Genomic DNA, 22,747 nt, shown 5'->3' with positions numbered 1-22,747 from the left:
ATGACAGTTGGTATCAGAGCACTTGGTTGCATAGGTCTCACGAGTCACGAGCAAGCCTAGTAGAGTCTGAAGGATCGGTACAGAGACGTCTGTACACCTTACGAGTCTAAATCTGTGCTCAGATTTTCAATCTAAGATCATTTAGGCACTCAAATCATCTTTTTTATCGATTCTAGATTTTCTCCAAAAATATCTCTTGATTTCACCTTTAATCATTATTTCTAAGGTATACTAGATGATAGATTTATGATATATTTTGTTGATTCAAGTTAGAATCACTTACCTCAATGTTATAGATGTAGATCTAGCTGAAAACCCTTCAATCCGAGCTTCCAAAGTCTCCAAAATGTGTGAGAATGAACCAAAATCACAAACTGGGACTATTTATACAAAGAAAAAAAATTGCACACCCGTCGGGGACGGGCGCGCCTCACCTTGCAACGCACCTAGACTAGGCGTGATGGCTAGTACGTCATGCCTGGCATCACACCTGGCTTGGGTGCGATGGTAAGTACGTTGTGGCCTATACTGTCTGGTATATGCTGCTAAACTTTTCATTCCAACCCTCCCTCCCCCTCCAAAACATCTCGAACCCCACGGAACCCATCCAACGATTCAGACTATTTCAAATACGCTATATGAACTTATGTAAAATCTTGAAACACGAAGCAAAATGTTATAAATCAAATCAACTTAAGAATCCTTAAACTTCCAACTTTCATGCAATAATATCAAAGTGCTCCCGAGCCCCTCTTAATCCGAATATTTTTACAAGTTCTAACACATCATATAAACATGTTTGAAGCTTCGAAATTTGAACCAAAGCGTTATTATTAGAATCGAGGGGTTAGGTTGTCATTTTAGTCTTTAAACCTTCCAGATGGCCAGGTAGCGCTCCAAAACCTTCACGAACCCCTTCGGACCCTAGCCACCCTTAGGCCCAAAACTTTTGAGGACCCCTCTTGTCGATAATAGTGGACATTTATGATTTAATTTGTCTTTACAAATTTGAACATAATATTCTTTATAAAAGGAAAAAGAAAATTTCAAATGGATTTGAATCGAAACGTGAAAAATATTTTTAGTTTTCTTTTTGGTGGCAAAAAAATTGTATCACTAGGTTATTAGAAGATTATTGTAATATACTATATCAGATAAAAAGACTTGATTCTTTTTCAAATACTTATATTACTTATAAAAATAATATTAACTGTTATGTAACAGTTGTATTAATAACTGGATCATTAACAAAACGTTGCCTTACGTGTGCAAGTTAAGTGAAGTCAACAAGAAAATATAATGCAATTGCTGCTGAAACAAGAGCGCAACTCGTTTCCGGTAAAAATACAAGAATCGGCCGTTCTAAAGGTTACTACTTTCACAAAACCTAACAAAAGTTTTAGTGGGCGTTTGACAATTTATTTCATGCAAAGATTCGAGAACAATCAACACAGAATTAGGCCGAAGAGTCGAAGAGAATTTAATATTTGCCCTTCATCAAGAGGCAATATATAAATAAGCCTGCGCCATTGCAACAACTCAAACCATTTCCAATATTGCCTCACAAGTCAGTAGTGCCTTTCCTCTTTCAAATGTTCATTATCTTTATCGCCCTTCCCCCAATTCTCATAAGAAGAATAAAAGATTAAAAATTAAATTAGAAAATGCAAGTTATAATTACGTCCAGTCACAGACTTTTCTGCCATCTTCATCAACTCAAGAGCCATACATCATTGTCTCCACAGCAAGCTGAGTTTAAAAAACATGGACCCGGTAAGTTACTTTTTTCATACGGGATTTAACTTATATCTACTAACAGTGCAAAGAAATGTTTACATAATTCGTAGAGCTTAAAGGAAAATTATTACTTCATCCGTTCCAATTTATTTGAACCTATTTAATTGGGCATCGTCTTTAAGAAAAAAAAATGAAGACTTTTAAAACTTGTGATCCTAAACAAAGGCAACAATCTTTTAAAACTTGTGGTGTTAAACATGTCAGAATATTTGTGTGGCTATAAAAGTTTCTCATTTAGAATTAATAGGGGGTCATTCTTTTTGGAATGGACCAAAAACAAGTTATCTATTCGCCTCACTTGCACTCTCAGTAGCACATATAAAATCATAAGAATTAGGACCGAATAGTAGTATAACTAATTACTGTGCCGTTTCATTTTTATTTAATATATTCACAGGAAATTGGTTGTTCCAAACTGATGGCTCACTTCTATATAAACCAGTTCGTCTCAATTGTGCACCTAGTGAGGCATGTTATCTTGGTATGATCATTTCGACTGTGCTAGATAGATGATACATTAAACAATTATATTGCCTAAGGAATTGTTTACAACCACAAAGCAAGTTTTGATAAATGAGCTACACTTTTTGCAGGTAACGTGAATGAGTACTTAGAATCTGATCACTCAAACAACTCCGGAGAAAAGGATATTCAGGTGATAAGAAAATTATTTCCCTTAGCTTGACTTCTCGCAAATTTGTGATAAAATTGTTATTTTACATGAAAAATATATTTTTGAAAAATATTATTATTTACAGAAAATGTTTTCTGGTGTTTTGATTGGTGAGTGAAAATATTATTTTAAAAAAATATATTTGAATAAAAAGAATGATACCATTTTATATTTGAAAATAACTTTAAACTTCTCATTTACCCTTAATCACATATTTGAAAAGTGTTATTTTTTTCTTATATTTCATACCTACTCAAACTATACCACATAAATTAAAACAAGCTAGTACATTTCTTTTTTGTTAAATGAAATCATAGCTGAATTGTTTGTCTCAATAGGTAAGCAGAACAATACAGATTAAAAGTTTGACAGAAGAGATTAAACATATGTTGAATTCGATGGAGGATGGAAGCTCAAGTGTCTTAGCCTATGAAACAGCTTGGGTTTCCTTTATTCAAAATATTACTAATAATGGAAATAATCAAAGACCTATGTTTCCATCTTGTCTTGAATGGATTATAGACAATCAACTTTCTGATGGTTCATGGGGAGAGGAGATTGTATTCTGCATATATGATCGACTCTTGAACACACTAGCATGTGTTGTCTCATTAACACTATGGAACACATGCCTTCCTAAGAGAAACAAAGGTGTGGAATGTGTTGCTATATATTACTCAGTATTAAACATGATTTTTATGTTATTATCTTCGAGTTTAAGTTATATGTATACAATTTGTCCAACATATTTATAAATACTATCAGATCGCTTAGGTTTTTATAAGGAAATTTTCATGATAAGCATTAATTTGCCGGCAACTGTATAAAAATGGTAAAGGCCGATTGAATATCTAAAATAACTTCTTAAATACTAATTTGCACTCAGTATTTACACCAAATCAAATGATCTATTATGTTATAAATGTCTTGAGTACTTATAAAATTTTACAAGTTTCTTAAGCAGGGTCGTCTCTAACGTCAACGGTTCTTTCCTCCTGTGATTTATTCATATATTTCTATTTTGCAGAATTCCTAAAGATGTTATCCATACGATTCCGACAACAGTATTGTATTCATTAGAAGGATTAAGGGACAACTTGGACTGGCAAAGGCTTTTGAAGCTTCAAATGCCTGATGGTTCATTCTTAACATCCAACGTTCGGAAGATATGCCAAACACTTTTCATCATTATTAACATCCCCTGCCTTTGCATTCATGGAAACTAATGATGAAAAGTGTTTGGCATATCTTCCGAACGTTGTTGAAAAGTGTAATGGAGGAGGTACCTAGAATCTTCCTTTGTCCAATGATGTTATATATACGGGTGCCAAATGGGCGGGTCGGGCTTATTTTGAACTGGTCAAATGGGATTAGTCAATAAATGGACGGGTAATTCAAAAGTTACTTGAACTGAGACGTGATGAGTCAAAATGGGCTAAAATTTGAGTCATAGCCCAACCCACCCAACTCTTATCAAGCTTTAACTAATATGTGTTATTTTCTTATGAATTGTTTAATTTTCAAATAAAACTTTTTTTCCTTTTATGGCCATATATAACATATCAAATTTAAAAGAATTATTTTAAAGATATTTTAACAAAGTTACTCGTTGATCAATTTGGACTAAAAATCAGCCCAATTCTAGATGGACTGAGATATGCTGGGTTAAGATGGGTTGAGTTTAACAAATTGGTGGGTCAATGACCAGCCCAACCTTGGGTGGGTCAAATGGGTTTGGGCTCAAATTGCTACCTCTAGTTACATACCATGAACAATTCCAAAATATTGTACTCCTTACTTCCGTTTCATTCACACTTAATGACAAGTTTTGTAGCAACATAAATATTATAACATGATTAAAATCACAAGTTTCAAATGATGATACATGCAATATGTTTAGCGCGACAATACCCACTCGACTTGGTAACACGACTTTGGGCAATTGATCGATTACAACGCCTTGGAATCTCTTATTATTTTGCGGAAGAGTTCAAGGAACTTTTGAATCATGTGTTCAGGTAAACAAAGAGCAATTTTGAGCAATTTATGTGACTAGTCTAATTTATTGTTGAACTACAGATATTGGGGCGAGGAGAATGGAATTTTCAGTGGAAGAAATTCAAACGTTTGTGACGTTGATGATACATGTATGGCTATTAGGTTGCTAAGGTTACATGGGTATGATGTTAGTCCAGGCAAGTCAATGGAAAATGAGTTCCTCACTGATTTCGCAAAATTTACTTACTCCATGTCCCAATTTATTTGGGGGAGCTCGAATTTAGATTTTAACCGTGAATTAGGACATAGAATAATTTAGTTTTTTGAAACAAAATTTATATATTTGAAAACTATGTAAAAAATACTATAAGTTATAATAATTAACAATTCAAAATATCTAAAAAGCATATGAAAAAATCATGGTCAAAGAAAAACTCGTTTGACTCACGAAATTCGAATTTCGCCACATACAATAAATGATCTAATTTTTTATTATCTGTCACAGATGCGCTAAACAATTTCAAAGATGGTGATCAATTCTTTTGCCAAAGAGGTGAAGTGGACGGGTCACCAACACATATGTTTAATCTCTATAGATGTTCCCAAGTTTTATTCCCAGGAGAAAGGATTCTTGAAGAAGCAAAGAATTTTACTTTTAACCTCTTACAGCAATGTCTTGCAAACAAACAATGCTTAGACAAATGGGTCATAGCTAAGGACATCCTCGGGGAGGTAAAGAATGACCAAAGATTTTAGTATTTACACACTGCCGTGTAAAAGAAAATTTATAAGTTATATACATGTAATCGTCCATAGAAAATGCAATTAGCAACTTGGAAAATATGGAAAAATAATTACATGTTACAATAGCTTAAAACACATTAATAGTAAAATTCTTTACATAGTATATATAAGATATATCCATGATAAATAAATCATTCTCTCCATTCACTTTTACTTGTTCACTATACTAAAAATATATTTTTATTTTTACTTGTCCACTATATTAAATCTAGAGAAAAAGAATCTTTTTTCCTATTTTACCCTTATCATTAACTACTTATTCTCCAAATCGTTTTCCAAGAGTTTTTAAAATGCTCTCACTATTATGAGTAAAATTATAAAATATATACTTCATTTATATTTTTTTATTAGGGCAGTGCAATGTCAAAAGTGGACAACTATAAATGAACGGAGAGAATACTCATTTTGAAAAACTATAGATGTTGTTGTTGGGGAAAAATAATATCCCGCCTAGGAATAATATCCACGATAAATAACAATAACACAAGAGAGTAAAAACAATACCAAATCTTTTAACGGGTAAAATACAATACCCGAGCGGCGCAATATAATACCACTAAAATATTACAACTTGGTAGTATCAAGAGTACTACAACTTCGAAAGAAATAACACTCTTTATTTTAAATACCTCACTACGATATTATTCACAGTCACTATTTATCTCACGGACTACAATACGTGAATTACAAACTCTAACTCTCTGTTGCTTGTCTCGATTCTGTGTGTTTGATCGGAAGAGCTGAAGCCTCCTTTTATAGCAGTGAGGAATCGTTCCTCCAACCAATCAAAGGATTGGATTTACAATTTGCATTGCAGATTCCTGAACTTGTTGCACCGTCCAAAACCAATTTGCAAATTAGTTTTGCTATTTGTTTTTTTTTTTTTTATTGCTGTTATTACAACTTATTGCATTTGCAACTTGTTGTCACCTTTTTGTTTCTTTTTTCTTTTATTTAAATGGGTTCCACAGCTGTAACATATAATACTCTTTATGTTTTACTTTGCATAATTTGCTAAATATGTTGTAAAACATTTATTTATAGATAAGGTATGCACTAGAATTCCCATGGGATGCCAGCTTACCTCCGGTGGAAGCTAGGCTTTACATAGAACAGTATGGTGGAGCAGATGATATTTGGATTGGCAAGACGTTATTCAGGTAGCTCTTTAAATATGTTCTGGAATTTTATTTTCTCTGGTGTTAATAACATTTTTATTTTCTTGTCAATAAACAGTTCTATGTTAGTTTTCATTTAGGTTTAGCGTACATAAGTAGTTACACAAAAGTTAAAATTAAGAGAGCATTTAACTTGGTAAAACTATAGAATTATAGTCTAACCAACTCTTGTCTCTTGGTACTTCAAACAAATAAATATTATCATAACTGCCTTAGGAAGACTTAAATTAGAGGGTGATTATCTCATCTAATATTTTAGTTTGCTAGAGATCACAATTTTATTTACTTAATTTGCCTTAATTCAACACTCATGGTCACCTCACTAGCGGACATGATTATTTTTTATGGCCAAGTACATAGAAAGTTTTCTTCAATAACGGGTGACGATGAGACACTACTAGAAATTCGCTAAAAATCGACCAAAAAAATCGACCAACGTTGGTCGGTTATGGCAAATTACCGATCAAAATGTGACCATTACAGTGTGGACGGTGTTTTGATGGTCGGAATGGCTTACTGACCAAAGTTGGTCGGAAATTACCGACCAACTTTGGTCGGTAGATTAAAACGACCATCTGACAAGATTAATTACTTACCGACCAACTTTGATCGGAAATATATTTTATTAATTTAATTTTACCGACCAAAGTTGGTCGGTTTAACTAAATTATGTTTTTTTATTAATTATTAAAATTAAAAAAAACCGACCAACTTTGGTCGGTAATTGAAAATATATATTTTTTAAAAATAATTAAAATTAAACATTACCGACCAACTATGGTCGGTAATCTCAACAGTGCAAGCAAAATACCGACCAAAGTTGGTCGATAAATGTTGAATTCTGGGAATTCAATGTTCATTAACCGACCAACTTTGGTCGGTATTTTGGAATAATTTATATTTTTTATTAAAAACCGACCAACTTTGGTCGGTTTTTCTGGGTTTAATTTTGGCATAAAATGCCTGTTTTGGCAGCTACACCACCTGCCAGCATACCAATACAGCAACACAACAACAACAACACAACAACAACAACAACAATAACAACACAACAACAACAACAACAACAACAACAACAACACAACAACAACAACAACAACAACAACAACAACAACACAACAACAACAACACAACAATAACAACCAAAACATTCAATAAATACTTTAAAACTAACAAATTAAAGTTCAATTGAACATAAAAATTCAAAACCAAGTTAAAACTAATTACAACTAGTTCAAAACTGATTCTATTTGTCTAGTTCAAAGTATATAAAAGTCAAGGGGTATTTTCTACAACATCATCATCACCGTCTGATGAACTTTCATTTACAAGACGATATAGAGAACAGTCTTGTGGAGGACGGGAAGCACGATCACGGGGAGGACGGGAGGAACGATCACGAGCAGGACGGGAGGAACGATCACGTGGAGGTCGACCCTCTGGAGATGACTCACGAGATCGGGGCAACGGAAAAGCTCCACTAGATAGGAGAGTTCTGATCTGAGCTTGCATGCCAAGGAATTGAGCATCTCTAAGCCTTTCTCTTTCCTTGGCCGCTTCTAGCTCTGATGTGAGCTTTGTCACTGTCTCCCGCATAGCGGAGAGGCTCTCCCTATTAAGTTGCTTGCCTTGCGAGGAAGTCCCTATTCCTCGCATTACACACTTATAGCGATGAAAGTTTTTAGTAGGAAGCCCGTATACCTTTCCCCATTTTGGACCGCCAACAGACTCCAACCATATTCTTTCAGCATCCTCGTCCAAAGGTTGGGTTGGCTCACCCGATTCACCAGCTGGATGACTACGGATGAATTCCTCCACGTTACTTTGGTAGCGACCCTATATTATTTTAAATTAAATCAGTATTTCAAAATTTTTATAAAAGTAAATTATAATACTTAAAGAAAATTGAAAGCTTACATATGCAGTCGAGGCCCGGTCCTCGACCCACCTATCTTGATCCCCCTCTTTCTTCTTCTTCACAATATGTGTCTTCCTTGAATAGCTCATCATGACTCATTGGACGCCCATACTTCTTTTCCTGAAAATAAATTAATTTAGTTAATAAACAGAATAGATATACTTAGAAAAGTAAAATAATTTAAGCAATTACGTACCAATCTTCTTTTTATTGTCCCTAGGCTGATCGCACCTCCAGTGTGCAAGGAGCCTCCCTTCTCGGATGCGCGAGCTTTCTTTCCTTTTTCGCTCCTCTCTAAGAACTCTGCGGTAAGCCATTGCCTTTGCAAATCATTCCACAAATTCTCAAGTAACCAGCCAGGCCTCTTGTTCTTCTTTCTAGCATCCGAGAAAGCATCCGCCAATCTCTTGCGAGCTTTATGATGAAAATTTGTAGCCACTTCCGCGCTATAGCGGTCTTCCCATACACACTAGCTCTGTATTTCAAAAGTTAAATATTAGATGAAAATATCATAAATATAAATTGTTAAACTGTTTAAAATAATATTTATACCTTAAATTGATTGAAAATTTGCTCCTTCAGTGAGAATGGGCAATCAGTCCAAGTCGCATAAGGGCTATCATAAAGCTTTCTGATGGCATTGGTGATTATCCTCGTAGTCTTATTACCCGGCCTGAACCTGCAATTTAACAATAAAAATACATTAATATCTTAGTAAAAATGTTACAAATCAATAAACGCAAAAATAATGAATAACACTTACCCATCACCCTCAGGGACTATGATGATCCTGCCATATCGATCATAATGCACTACCTCATCATCACCATCCGAAGCATGTGTATGAGAGGCATGTGAAGACGGTGTAAGTGGGTCAGAGCTAATGCCTCGCAGGCGAAGGCCTGCAATAGATGGAGTCGATGATGAAGATGGTTGTGATCCCTGTGACTGCGACATAGCTGGATGCGACCCAAGTGGATGTGATACCGATGGCTGTGACCCGAGTGGCTGTGACCCGAGTGGCTGTGACATGGGTGGATGCGATCCATGTGGCTGTGATATGTAGGGATGTGATCCATGTGGATGTGATGCAGATGGCTGTGAGGCAGCTGGACTGTATGTCGGACGTATAGTCCTGTGGCCCTGTGATGGAAGACTGGGTGTCTGAATGAAGGTGTACGGCTCGTGATGCTGTGGCAGCTCAGTATAGCCGTGTGGTGGAGGATAAGACATAGGCATCTCTGAAAAGGGTGGACAAGAGGGAGTATTATTTTCTACCCTCCTCTTTCCCTTCCTACCCTTTTCTCGACCCCGAGAACTAGTAGGGTCATTGTTACCTTGACCCTTGCCTGCCATCTGCATAATATAATACACATTTAGATTGAAACATATAAGAAACTAGCTATAAAACGAGAGTGCTTTAAAAAACCAACTTTTTAATCCTCATCGACGTATTGTTCCTCGTCCGAGAATTCTTCGTCCTCACTTGTTTGAGCTTCATCAGTTGATTCTTCGTCCTCATTTTCTATAATTGTTACTTCATTTATATCAACTTCTTCCAATATGCGTTCAGGATGTTCCAAATCATTTTCTAACTGATCGTCCACTATTTGGTGAACATTGGAGATATCGTTTTGATATGCAACATCTAACACATTCTCGACTTCCACCCTACCTACAGGCTTAGTTTTTATTACAACCCACCAATCGGACTTATTCCGCCGCAATGGATAAGGAGCATAATACACTTGCCTAACGTTATGTGCAATTATGAAAGGATCATAGCGATCATACTCCCTCGTATGATTAACCTCAATTATGTTGTATTGGTTGTGTACTCTTGTACCTCTTGTTGGATTTGGGTCAAACCACTTGCATCTAAAGAGTATCAATTTCTTATATGGCCAACCTATATATTCTAGTTGTAATATTTCTTTGACCACACCATAATAATCAATATCTCCAACTTGGTTGCCATCACCACCTTGAACCCATACCCTAAACTAAACTAATTCATAACTAATTGACTAATTAATAAAACTAATTAGTTAATAAATCTAATTAACAAAACTAATTAAAACAAGACCTAAACCCTAATCCTCAATAAAATATAATGTTTAAATAATTGAAACACTAATCAATTGAAACTAATTCATAACTAATTAACAAAACCTAGAAATAATAAATAAATGGGTTGTAATTCAAACCTAGAATTTTTAGGAGATGGAGAAGGAGAGGGGCGGCAGTGGCAGTGGCAGCGGCGACGACGACGGCAACGGCGCGGCGAGGGCGAGGGCGAGGGTTGGACGGCGAGGGCGAGGGCTGGGAGAAGGAGAGGGGAAGGTTTTGAGTGAAGAGAGGGGGAAATTTCAGAGAAATGGGGGTTTCCCCCGTTTTTCAATTCTCTGATTTCAGAATTACCGACCAAAGTTGGTCGGTAATTTTGGTCGGTACATTAAGTGTTGACCGTTTGACCAAAAACCGACCAACTTTGGTCGGTTTTTTAAAAAAAAAATTAAATTTTTTTTTTTTTTGTGTTTTTTTTCTTAAAATATTATAAACTACAAAAAAATATTATAAACTACAAGCATTTATTTTATTTAACTATGCAATTATTATAAATAATTATAAACTATAAGCATAATCTTTATAAATAATTATATTAACTATTTAATTTTAATAAATTATAATAGCATCTATCTAAGTAAATTTTCTAAGTTATAATTAAGTATGTGAGTAATTTCTCACACACACACATACACTATATTGTAATTGATGCTAATAACTTCTTTTTTCATTCGTTCATCACTAATAATGCATGACATAGATTAATCGATATATAGGTCGAGACGTTTTGATGAATCATCGATTAATATTCATCGATACATCTAAGTAAGTTATAAATCGATGAATCAATTTACAAATAGATATATTTGATGATAAAGTATATATACTAATTAGTATCTTCCCAAGTCTATCCCTAAAAGAACCCGACCCTGTGGTCCTAGCGCTTCGTGTTCTTATATATATATATATATATATATATATATACACACACACACAAACACACTTCACTGTAATACTTTAACTATATATATAGCTTGTTATAGTATATGTTAGTGTGTATATATATAGCTTGTTAAAGTTTGACCATGTTTGACCTATTAATTTAACTCGTATACTTAATACTAATAGTTTCTTTCGTTTATTTAATTTGTGATCCATATATATATATATATATATATATATATATATATATATATATATATATATATATATATATATATATGTCAAAGATGTTTAGTATTAATTCTTTTATTTTTCATTCATTCATCACTAATAATGCATGGCATAGCTAGATTAATAGATATAAGTCGAGACGTTTTGTTTTTACTATTAGTCGATATAGGTCAAACGTTTTGTTTTTAATATTCATCGATGCATCTAAGTAAGTTATAAGTCGATGAATCAATTTACAAATAGCATGTTATATATAGTATATGTTAGTGTATTCATTATTTGTATTACAAAAGTGTTAACGAATTACATTTATATTATTTAGATAGTAAATATAAAAGTAATTCGAAAGTTTGATCAATGTTGACGTAATAACCGACCAACTTTGGTCGGTTATTTTGCAGAAAATAACAATTACCGACCAAAGTTGGTCGGTAAATACTTCCCCTACATTAACCGACCAACGTTGGTCGGTAATTTTAAATATAAATTCTTAAATATTATAAAATATTTTAAATAATAAAATAATTATTAAAATTTAAAAAATTGGATCCAGATTACCGACCAACGTTGGTCGGTAATCCAAAATTTTCTTGTCTGACCAGCTGGGTCAATTCATTGACCAATTTACCGACCAACGTGGTCGGTATATAGTTTAAAAAAAATGTAAATTTTTTTTTCCCCAGTTTCCGTCCAACCTGGACAGTTTTTGGTCGTTTTTTTTACCGATCAACGTTGATCGGAAATAGTTGGTCGGTTTTTAGCAGATTTTTAATAGTGAGATTCGAATTTAGGATCTTTACATGTTATGATGCTATGTTTAATTGTATGACCATCTAAAAATTCAAGTGAACAGACATAACAAACTCATATTTATTTAATCATGCCTTCAGTGCCAATATATATTTATGACAAAGCTCTATGGTAAATGAAGATATTTAAGAATAAATGAAGATTTTCTGTTTTTAAATATAAAGTGTTTCCTTGAATTCCTACGGTACAATGTGTATTAATACTCTGTGTAAAGAGTCCCTCCAAGCTCACTCTTACGACTGTTCAAAAACGAACCGAAACCGTTAATCGAATCGAACCGATGGCTTATATTGACTTATTAGTATCGGATTATCGGGCGGATTGAGATTTTATAATTAACGACTTAAAAGTTTGGAGGCGATTTACTCAATTTTCTTATCGGGTAAACCGTTAACCCGTTAAGAATTTTTATATTTATACTTTTACCCCTAGGTATATAAATTTGTTACTACATTATTGCATAAGTAGTTGTACTTAGAATGATAGAATTGTCTATAGCTAATGGCAGTCGTCTCTAGCTTCTCATAAATTATGACTGAACATGAATTGAATTCCTCTCTGGCCAATTTTACTTAAGTGGCGTTTGCTTCATTACTTCACTTACAATTAGAGTTTGAAGTTTGTCTGTAAGTGGGGTTTTCTAATTGTTTTGTGGGATAACAATGCTAATGTTGATTGTTCAAAATCTAAACAGTTTGAACTTTGCATTTGGCCGTTTGGTAAACATTTCTATTTGATACGCTCGAAAATCACCCGATAATCGTTAATCTAATACCAATCCGTCCGTTTTCTTATTGGATGGCAAACGGATTACTACATTTATAATTCGATAACTGATAAGTTGAATCGTTAAGCGTAATTATCCACCCGATAACCGATACCCCTACTCACTCTTGGCTATCTTATCTCTATCTCAAGGTCACTGTGCATACTGTATATACAACTTATGCAGCTGTTATCTCTTAGAGACCATATTCTATATAACTACTACACACGGCAGTCACCTATTTACACACAACAAGAGCATTGAACTAATTTTATATTGCAGATTATAGGATCATATTTACTATTTGTAGCAATTTTAGTAAATTCTTACACAAAATTTATATTTTACATCCAAAGATCTGCTAGCATTTACGGGTGTTAAATGGGTGGGTTGGGCCAATTTTGGGTGGATCAAAATGAGCTGAGTCAATAAATGGACGGGTCATTGACCCGTCGAAAAGTTAATTGAGCTGAGATGAGTTAGGTCAAGATTGGCTAAAATCTGGGTCATAGCCCAACCCGCCCAACTTTTACCAAGCTTTAATTAATATGCAGTGTTTTCTTATGAATTGTATAATTACTAAATAAAACTTTTTTTTCTTTTGTTATATATAGTCATATTATAACATATCAAACAAAAAAGAATTATTTCTAAGATACTTTGACAAAGTTACTCATGAATCAATTTGAACTAAAATTCAACCCAACTTTAAAATGGGTTGAGATGAGTTAAGTCAAGATGAACTGAGTTCAATAAATGGATGGGTCAATAATCCGCCCAGTAACCTTGAGCGGGTCATTTAGGCTTGGGCCAAATTTGACATTCCTAGCTAGAATTTAAGGTTTTAGGAGCAATCCTAGGTTACACATAATTAAGTTCAAAAAGCCCAAAGTATATGGTTGCCTAATTGGAAATTTGTTAATCTTTTGCCCATGCAGAATGCCCGATATCAACAACAATGTTTATTTACAAGCTGCAAAGTTGGATTACAATAGATGCCAAAGTCAACATCGATTTGAATGGCTGATTATGCAAGAGTATGTACTTGATTTTTTTTTAATGTTTATAAACAATAAAGCGTCAAGCTTTTTATCTTCTTTATTAATTTGCGTTCATAACATGAATAGGTGGTTTGAGAAGTGCAACTTTCAACAATTTGGAATAAGCAAAAAGTACCTCCTAGTTTCTTATTTCTTAGCTTCTGCAAGTATATTTGAAGTCGAAAAGTCCAGAGAACGACTTGCATGGGCTAAATCTCGTATAATACGTAAGATGATTACATCTTATTGTACCAAAGTCATAATTTTTTTTAATTGAAATATAAACCAATTATGGGTGTGTTTGGTATGGACATGTTTTGTTGTTCAAAATATTTTGAAAAATATTTTGTCTAGGAAAAACAATTTCTTAAAAATAAAGAAAATGATTTCCTTGATGCGAGTAGGGAAAACAAGTTAGATAAGTGGCACTCTATGTTGATTGCCTCCCCCCACCCCTCCCCGAACTCTATCCCCGAACCCTATCCCCTGCCTCACCTCCCTTTGCCCCCACCCTTGACCCCTCCCCCTAAGCTTGGGATGCCCTCTCCCCTACCCCCAAGAACTCTCCATCATGTTGCGGAAGCCAAATATATAGAGAGTGATTAAATCACAACTACTATATCTAAAGGTAGCTAATAAATAGTAAATGAGACAATAATAAAATGAACACCAGAAATTAACGAGGTTAGGCAAAATTTAATTTTTGCCTAGTCCTTGGACACAATCAACTCAAATTTATTTTACTCCAAAAATACAAGTGAAATACTACAAGAGAGAAAGAAGATTCAAATGCCTTAGGAGATAAGAAGGCAAGTGAGAGATGTTTACAAATGAACAAAACCCTTGCTATTTATAGAAGAGAAATGGCCTTAATAATGTCATGCATGACATCATATTAAGTGTGAACATGCAATGTAAATGCATGAAAAATGCATCTACCAATTTCTTCCTAAAAGGAGGCTTTAAATGTTCACACTAGTTCACATTAATCTTGTCAAAATTCAACAAATCTCCACCTTGGCAAGATTCCACTTTTGTAATTTTCTCTTACTGATAAATTTTGATTGTGTCTTCAACTCCAATCCTCAAAGTTCAACAATGTTGATCAAGTTCAAACAATGTTGAAACTTGATCGCATTCACTACTTTTGTTAGCATATCGGCAGGGTTGTCTGCAGTCCGAATTTTCTGCACCATGACTCCACCTTCTTCTATAATATCTCGTACAAAATATCAATGTGCTTCGTCCTTGCATGATAAACTTGATTCTTTGCTAATTGAATAGCACTCTGACTATCACAAAATAGTGTGATATTTTCTTGACCAATACCAAGATCTCTAAGCAACCCTTGAAGCCAAATTGCCTCCTTTACAGCCTCCGTAATTGCCATGTACTCTGCCTCAGTAGTAGACAAAGCAACCGTTGACTGCAAAGTAGACTTCCAACTAACTGGTGCATTTGCAATAGTGAAAACATAACCAGTAGTTGATCTACGCTTGTCCAAATCACCCGCATAATCCGAATCACAATATCCAACCAGATATTGACTATCTTCCTGCTCAAAAATCAATCCAACATCTACAGTATTACAAATATACCGTAGAATCTATTTCACAGCTTGCCAATGCTCCTTTCCTGGATCATGCATATACCTGCTTACAACTCCGATAGCATGTGAAATATCAGGTCTTGTGCAAACCATTGCATACATCAAGCTACCAACGGCATTCGCATATGGCAACTCTTGACATATACTCTTGTTCTCCTTCATTCTTTGGCGACATAGCAGCAATAAGCTTAAAGTGAGGAGCAAGAAGAGTGCTAACCAACTTCGTGTTCTCATTTATGCCAAATCGATCTATTACTTTCTTCAAGTATTCTTTCTGAGATAGATAGAGTTTCTTTGAATGTCTATCCCTTTTTATCTCCATGCCAAGAATTTTCTTCGCCTCACCTAAATCCTTCATATCAAACTCTTTTCTTAGTTGAATCTTCAACTTCTCAATTTCCTCTTGACTTTTGGAAGCTATCAACATATCATCAACGTATAGGAGAAGATATATGAAGGATCCATCTTCAAGCTTGTGCAAATACACACAATGATCATATTTGCTTCTTTTGTACTCCTGTCGCAACATAAACTTATCAAATCGTTTGTACCATTGTCTAAAAGATTGTTTCAATCCGTACAACGATTTTTCAAGTTTGCACACCATATTTTCCTTTTCAGCAACTTTGAATCCTTCTGGCTGAGTCATATAGATTTCCTCTTCCAAGTCTCCATGTAAAAATGCAGTTTTTACATCTAACTGAACTAGTTCCAAATTCAACTGTGCTACCAAAGCCAACAAAACTCTAATGGAGGAGTGTTTCACAACTAGAGAAAACACCTCATTGTAATCAATTCCCTCCTTTTGAGCGTACCCTTTGGCCACCAATCTTGCTTTGTAGCGAACATCTTCTTGGTTAGGAAATCTTTCTTTCTTTGCAAATACCCATTTGCACCCAATTGCTTTCTTGCCCTTCGGGAGATTGGCCAATTTCCATGTGCAATTCTGATGAAGGGACTGCATTTCTTTATTCATGGAAATCCTTCACTTATCTTCTTCTGAACTTTGGACTGTGTTTTTATAAGTGGTAGGAACACCATCAGCTACAATTGAGGCTGCACAAGCCACTGTCTCTATGAGGTGAACAAATTTCTTTATTGTTCTTTTTGGCTTGCTGGTTGCTATTGATTCAAGTTGTTGTTGGGGTTCCTGAGTTGGAATCTCCCCTTCTACTGACTCTTCTTCCAGGGAAAAATCTTCTATTGTTTCCTCGTTTTCTCCCTGTGTTGGAAAAATTAATTTTCCCTCAAACTCCACCTGCTTTGAAGCACCATCAGTTTGTTTGGCATCTTCAAATGTCACCTAATCTATTATGGCAGATTCATCAAAGGTAACATCTCTGCTGAATATAGCTTTTCTTGTCTCTGGACACCATAATCGGTATCCTTTGAAGCCAGAAGTAATCCCTATAAATATAGCCTTCTTTTCCCTTGGATCCAATTTTGACTCTTTCACATGATAATATGCAATTGAGCCAAACAAATGTAAAAAATTGTAATCTTCAGCAGGTTTTTCGTACCATTTTTCGAATGGTGTCTTGCCTCCAATAGCGGTATATGGTAGACGATTAATAAGGTGGCATACATATGTTATTGCCCCAGCCCAAAATTCTTTGCCCAAGACAGCATTGGACAACATACATCGAACCTTCTCCAGCAAAGTCCGGTTCATGCGTTCTGCTACTCCATTCTGTTATGGTGTATTTCTGATGGTGAAATATCTCAAAATTCCATCATCTTCACAAATCTTATTGTAAAGATTATTTTTGTATTCTCCACCATTATCTGTGCGAAGACACTTTATCTTTCTGCCTGTTTGAGTCTCTATCATCGCCTTCTATTTGAGAAAAATTCTCAGCACCTCATCTTTGATTTTCATAGTATACAACCACACTCTCCGAGAAAAGTCATCAATAAAGGTTACAAAATAGTGTTTCCCACCTAATGCAGGTGTTTTGGAAGCACCCCAAATATCAGAGTGAACATAATCCAAAATACTTTTAGTATTACGGATTGCTGTTCCAAATTTAACCCTTGTTTGTTTCCCCTTGACACAATCCTCACAAAACTCCAAATTGCAAGTCTTTACTCCTTTTAATAATCCTTGATCTGATAAAATCTTTAAGGATTTTCCTCCAGCATGTCCCAAGCACATGTGCCATAGCTTGGTTGCTTCTGCCTCCTTGTTATCACTGGATGTTACCGTTGCTGTCCCAATAACTGTACTAGTGCGATAGTGGTACATGTTATTATTTCGCCGGATTCCCTTCATTACCACTAGTACAACAGAGCATATTCTCATTACCCCATTTTTTGCAACGACTTTTAGCCCCTTTGACTCTAGGGCTCCTACAGAAATGAGATTTTTCTTCAATTCCGGTACGTATCGAACATCTGTTAATGTTCTGATCAATCCATCATGGTTCCTTAATAGGATTGAACCAATACCATATGCAGTAAGAGGATTGTTATTTGCTGTGTGAATAACTCCACATTCTCCTTCTTGAAAATCAATGAACCAGTCCTTGTTGGGACACATATGATAGCTACAAGCTGAATCCATCAGTCATATGTCAGATGGTTTGAATGGCTCAGTTGTAACTAGCGAAAAAATCAGAGTCGTCATAATCAGCTACATTTGAATCCATGACAGCCTTTCCATTGTTAGGTTTGGCCTTGTTTTTCAACTTTGGACAGTCTTTCTTCCAATGCCTTTTTTCTCGGCAAAAGGCACATTCATCTTTGCTGGGTCTAGATCTTGGATCTTCCTTTCTTCGTTCTCATATGATTTTGAGAACGACCTATCACGACCAGTGCTTCTCCTTCTCCACTATTTTGTTTTTCTCTCTTTATTTGTTCATAGCTGTACAAGGCAGAACAAACTTTTTTGAGAGACACTTCATCATTCCCATGAAGTAGAGTAGTTTCTAGGTGCTCGTACTCATCGGGAAGTGAACTTAACAACATTAAGGCCATATCTCCATCACTAAAAGTCACGTCCATATTCTGCAAATCTGTCGCCAACTTATTAAAGCTGGTGGCATGATCATTCATTGTAGTACCAGGAACATATGTGAAGCGTAACAGTCTTTTTTTTATGTAAAGTTTATTTTGACTGTTTTTTTTCAAGAATTTATCCTCCAACGCATTCCACAATTTACTTGCAGAAGTTTCTTTTATGTATGGATACTTCTGTTCTCTTGCGAGGTAAGATCGAATGGTACCACAAGCAACACGGTTGATAATCTTCCAATCTCCTTCTCCGATATTGTCTGGTTTATTTTCTTCTATGGCAATATCTAGCCCTTGTTGAAAAAGGACATCAAGAACCTCAGCTTGCCACATCCCGAAATGTCCTGACCCGTCAAAAATTTCAACTGCAAATTTCGCATTTGACATAATTCTTGTCATAAGCGAAGATGCCAACGACGTATTACTGACACCCGATGTGGACTCTTCATTTTTATTATCTCCCATTTTGCTATAGATACTATTTATTTGCTAACAGTACAGAACATCAAAGTACTTCTTTTCTGATGTGGAAGTTCAGACTTTGCTGCAACCACAGAGCATACTAAGATAGAACCTTGGTTCTGATACCAATTGTTGCGGAAGCCAAATATATAGAGAGTGATAAAATCACAACTACTATATCTAAAGGTAGCTAATAAATAGTAAATGAGACAATAATAAAATGAACACCAGAAATTAACGAGGTTCGGCAAAATTTAATTTTTGCCTAGTCCTCGGACACAATCAACTCAAATTTATTTCACTCCAAAAATACAAGTGAAATACTACAAGAGAGAAAGAAGATTCAAATGCCTTAGGAGATAAGAAGGCAAGTGAGAGATGTTTACAAATGTACAAAACCCTTGCTATTTATAGAAGAGAAATGACCTTAATAATGTCATGCATGACATCATATTAAATGTGAAGATACAATGTAAATGCATGAAAAATGCATCTACCAATTTCTTCCTAAAAGGAGGCTTCAAATGTTCACACTAGTTCACATTAATCTTGTAAAAATTCAACACATCCTACCACGCCGCCCATCACCTCCTACCTCTTTATTGTTTGCCAAGATTGTAGACAAATACTTTTGGGCGATATTTTCTGCTTATTTACCAAACATCAAAAAAAAAATAAGAAGGACCACTTATTTTTTGAGAGATTTATTTTCATGAAAATTTTTCTGCTGGAAAATATTTGTATTCATACCAAACACATCCAATGTCAATGTATCACAAAAATAAAAAATGTTAGAAAAATTACTTCAAATTCGGTCCCAAAAACATAAGTAGGTTGCAACTTCAAAAACATACCTAGCATAATATCTATCAATACACCGCTTAAAATTAAAAATCAAAACTAAAATATTTTTTACCCATCTAAAGAAGTCGTGATGTGTCTCATGGTGTAAAACAATGGGTTTTAAGGCCTCATTTGTTTGCACTTAATGGAGGTCTGAATCTTAATTATTCAGATCTCAGACATTAAGTGCGTTTGTTTTTAAAGTCGGAATCTTAATTATTCAGATCTTAATCATTAAGTGTGTTTATTTTTTTTTACTTCACAACCACTTAATGAGTCTGAATAGGTCTATATGATTAAGATCTATAACAGAGACTTAATTTCATTAAGATGCTATCATCTACATTCATTATTAACTGCCGCCACCGCCAAGCATTATCAACTACCACCATGTCACCCAACACCACCATACTCAACCACCACCACCACCACCACCACTACCACCACCACCACCACTACCACCACCATCATTTTCAATCATAGCCACCGTTATCGACTACCATCACCCACCATCCCCACCACCATCATTTTCAACCACAACCAACACTCATCCACCTCAACTACCACAATTAACCATCCCATCACCATCAACAATCATAACCGGCACTGCCTATCACTATAAACTACCACCACCTTCCTCAATCACAACTACCACCATCACCCGCCATTACTAACTATCACCACCCACCACCACTATCCTCAATCATAATAGCCACCACTACCAATTACTACTAGCTACTACCCTGAACCACCATTATCAACCAAAACTACCACCAACCGCCGCCTCTAGTCGGGATTCACAAGTATCACTGTTAGCCATCATTATCAGCAACTACCATAGAATATTAGATTGATTCGTATTATAATTGAATTTTATGTTTATTAATTTTCAAATAAAGATAAATTGCATATATTCAGATGTTAAAAGTCAAACGGTCTTAATCATTTAATATTCAGATCTTAATACACATTTTAATATTCAGATGTGTATTCAGATTCATATATCTTAATCTTAATACACATCTTGATATTCAGATGTGTATTCAGATTCAGACGTCTTAATCTTAAAAAAAATAAATGAGGCCTAAGTTGGATTTGCAAATGGTTTTTATAAAATATTAGATGGTGTAACGTTGATATTTTAAGGTGTGCCTAAGTGGCAGCTTACTTATTTTTTATGGGACCAAATTTAGTATTTTCTTGTATTTTTCTAATATTTGTGATATATAAGCAGGATGGAGTTATTTCTCCATTTAAAAAATTAATTCTATGATTAAATTGAACAATTCTTTTTATTTCAGCTTTCTAATTCCTCTATTTAAATCTAAACAAATGTTAGGTGACTGGCAGCTCAAAGAACACCAACATTGAACTCGACATGCAAGCTCTTGTAAAGTTAGTGTTTGGTAACACCTCAAGCAACATCAACCAAGACATTAAGCAAACATTTTTTGCAGTTGTTAAGACTTTCTATTACTGTGCACACGTTAGTGAGGAAATAATCAGCTTTCACATATCCAAAGTGCTTTTTCAGCAAGTCTAGTAACATTTTATGTTTGTAGCTGACAGTAATTCTGAAATAACATGGTGCTTTCTCTCTTTAATTTCTTATACTTATTAATTTGTCATTGTCATTTTGAAACATCTCTTATAATATGTTAAAGCGAAATTTATTAGTGCGTATACAAATTTAGAGTGTTAGATGATTCTATCAAAATTTATTTTAATTTTAATGTCAATTTATTGAATATCTCAAATACGATATATGCAGGGGTATGTGTTGCATTCTATTTTATACCGGTTAAAGCAGAACACAATAGATGACATTCTAAAAGGTTGATTAAAGTTTTAGGACACCTAAAATTGTTATGTTAACTCTGTATATGATCAACGAAACTTGTGAGATTTTGGACTTAGGAGCATGATCGGAATTTTATTTGGAAGTCCGTAGTGGAATTAGGCTTGAAATGCCAAAAGTTGAATTTTTGGAAAATTTGACCGGGGGGGTTGACTTTTTGATATCGAGGTCAGAATCCGATTCTGGAAATTGGAATAGGTCTGTTATATCATTTATGACTTGTGTGCAAAATTTGAAGTCAATCCGAATTGATTTGATGTGTTTCGGCACAAGATATAGAATTTGAAAGTTCAAAGTTCATAGAATTTGATTTGAGGTGCGATTCGTCGTTTTGATGTTGTTTGATGTGGTTTGAAGGCTCGACTAAGTTTGTATTGTATTTTGGGACATGTTGGTATAATTGGTTAAGGTCCCGAGGGTCTCGGGTGGATTTCGGAAGGTAAACGGAATGGATTTCGGACAAAGAAGGCTGCTGAAATTTCTGTTGCAACTTTCTGGTGCGTGGAGCCAAATGTGGAAGCTTATATCGCGCAATCTATATGGAATCAGAAAATTTTCAAAACATAAAAGTTGTAGCCCTTTGATTGTAATTTCCAGAAAGTTAAACCATTCATCATTTGGACATTTGTACAGAACGTTATGATGGATTGAATAAAGGCTGGTAGAGCAGTTTTGCCAGAAATTTCGCCAGAAATTTCTGATGTGTGGAGTCAATTTTGGAAGCTTATATCTCGAAATT

General features: G+C 34.8%; 1 long non-coding RNA gene across 1 annotated transcript; it reads left to right on the top strand.

Annotated features, from left to right (window-relative positions):
* Positions 1–6,314: 6,314 nt before the first annotated feature.
* Positions 6,315–14,447, top strand: LOC138903644 (uncharacterized). The gene is made up of 3 exons (XR_011412984.1): positions 6,315–6,432; positions 14,123–14,221; positions 14,312–14,447. It is a non-coding gene; the product is annotated as an uncharacterized lncRNA (long non-coding RNA).
* The last annotated feature ends 8,300 nt before the right edge of the window (positions 14,448–22,747 follow it).

This window comes from Nicotiana tomentosiformis, chromosome 12 (genome assembly GCF_000390325.3).
Source record: "Nicotiana tomentosiformis chromosome 12, ASM39032v3, whole genome shotgun sequence".
NCBI classification, from domain to species: Eukaryota; Viridiplantae; Streptophyta; class Magnoliopsida; order Solanales; family Solanaceae; genus Nicotiana; species Nicotiana tomentosiformis.
This window is presented reverse-complemented; position numbering and strand designations above follow the sequence as displayed.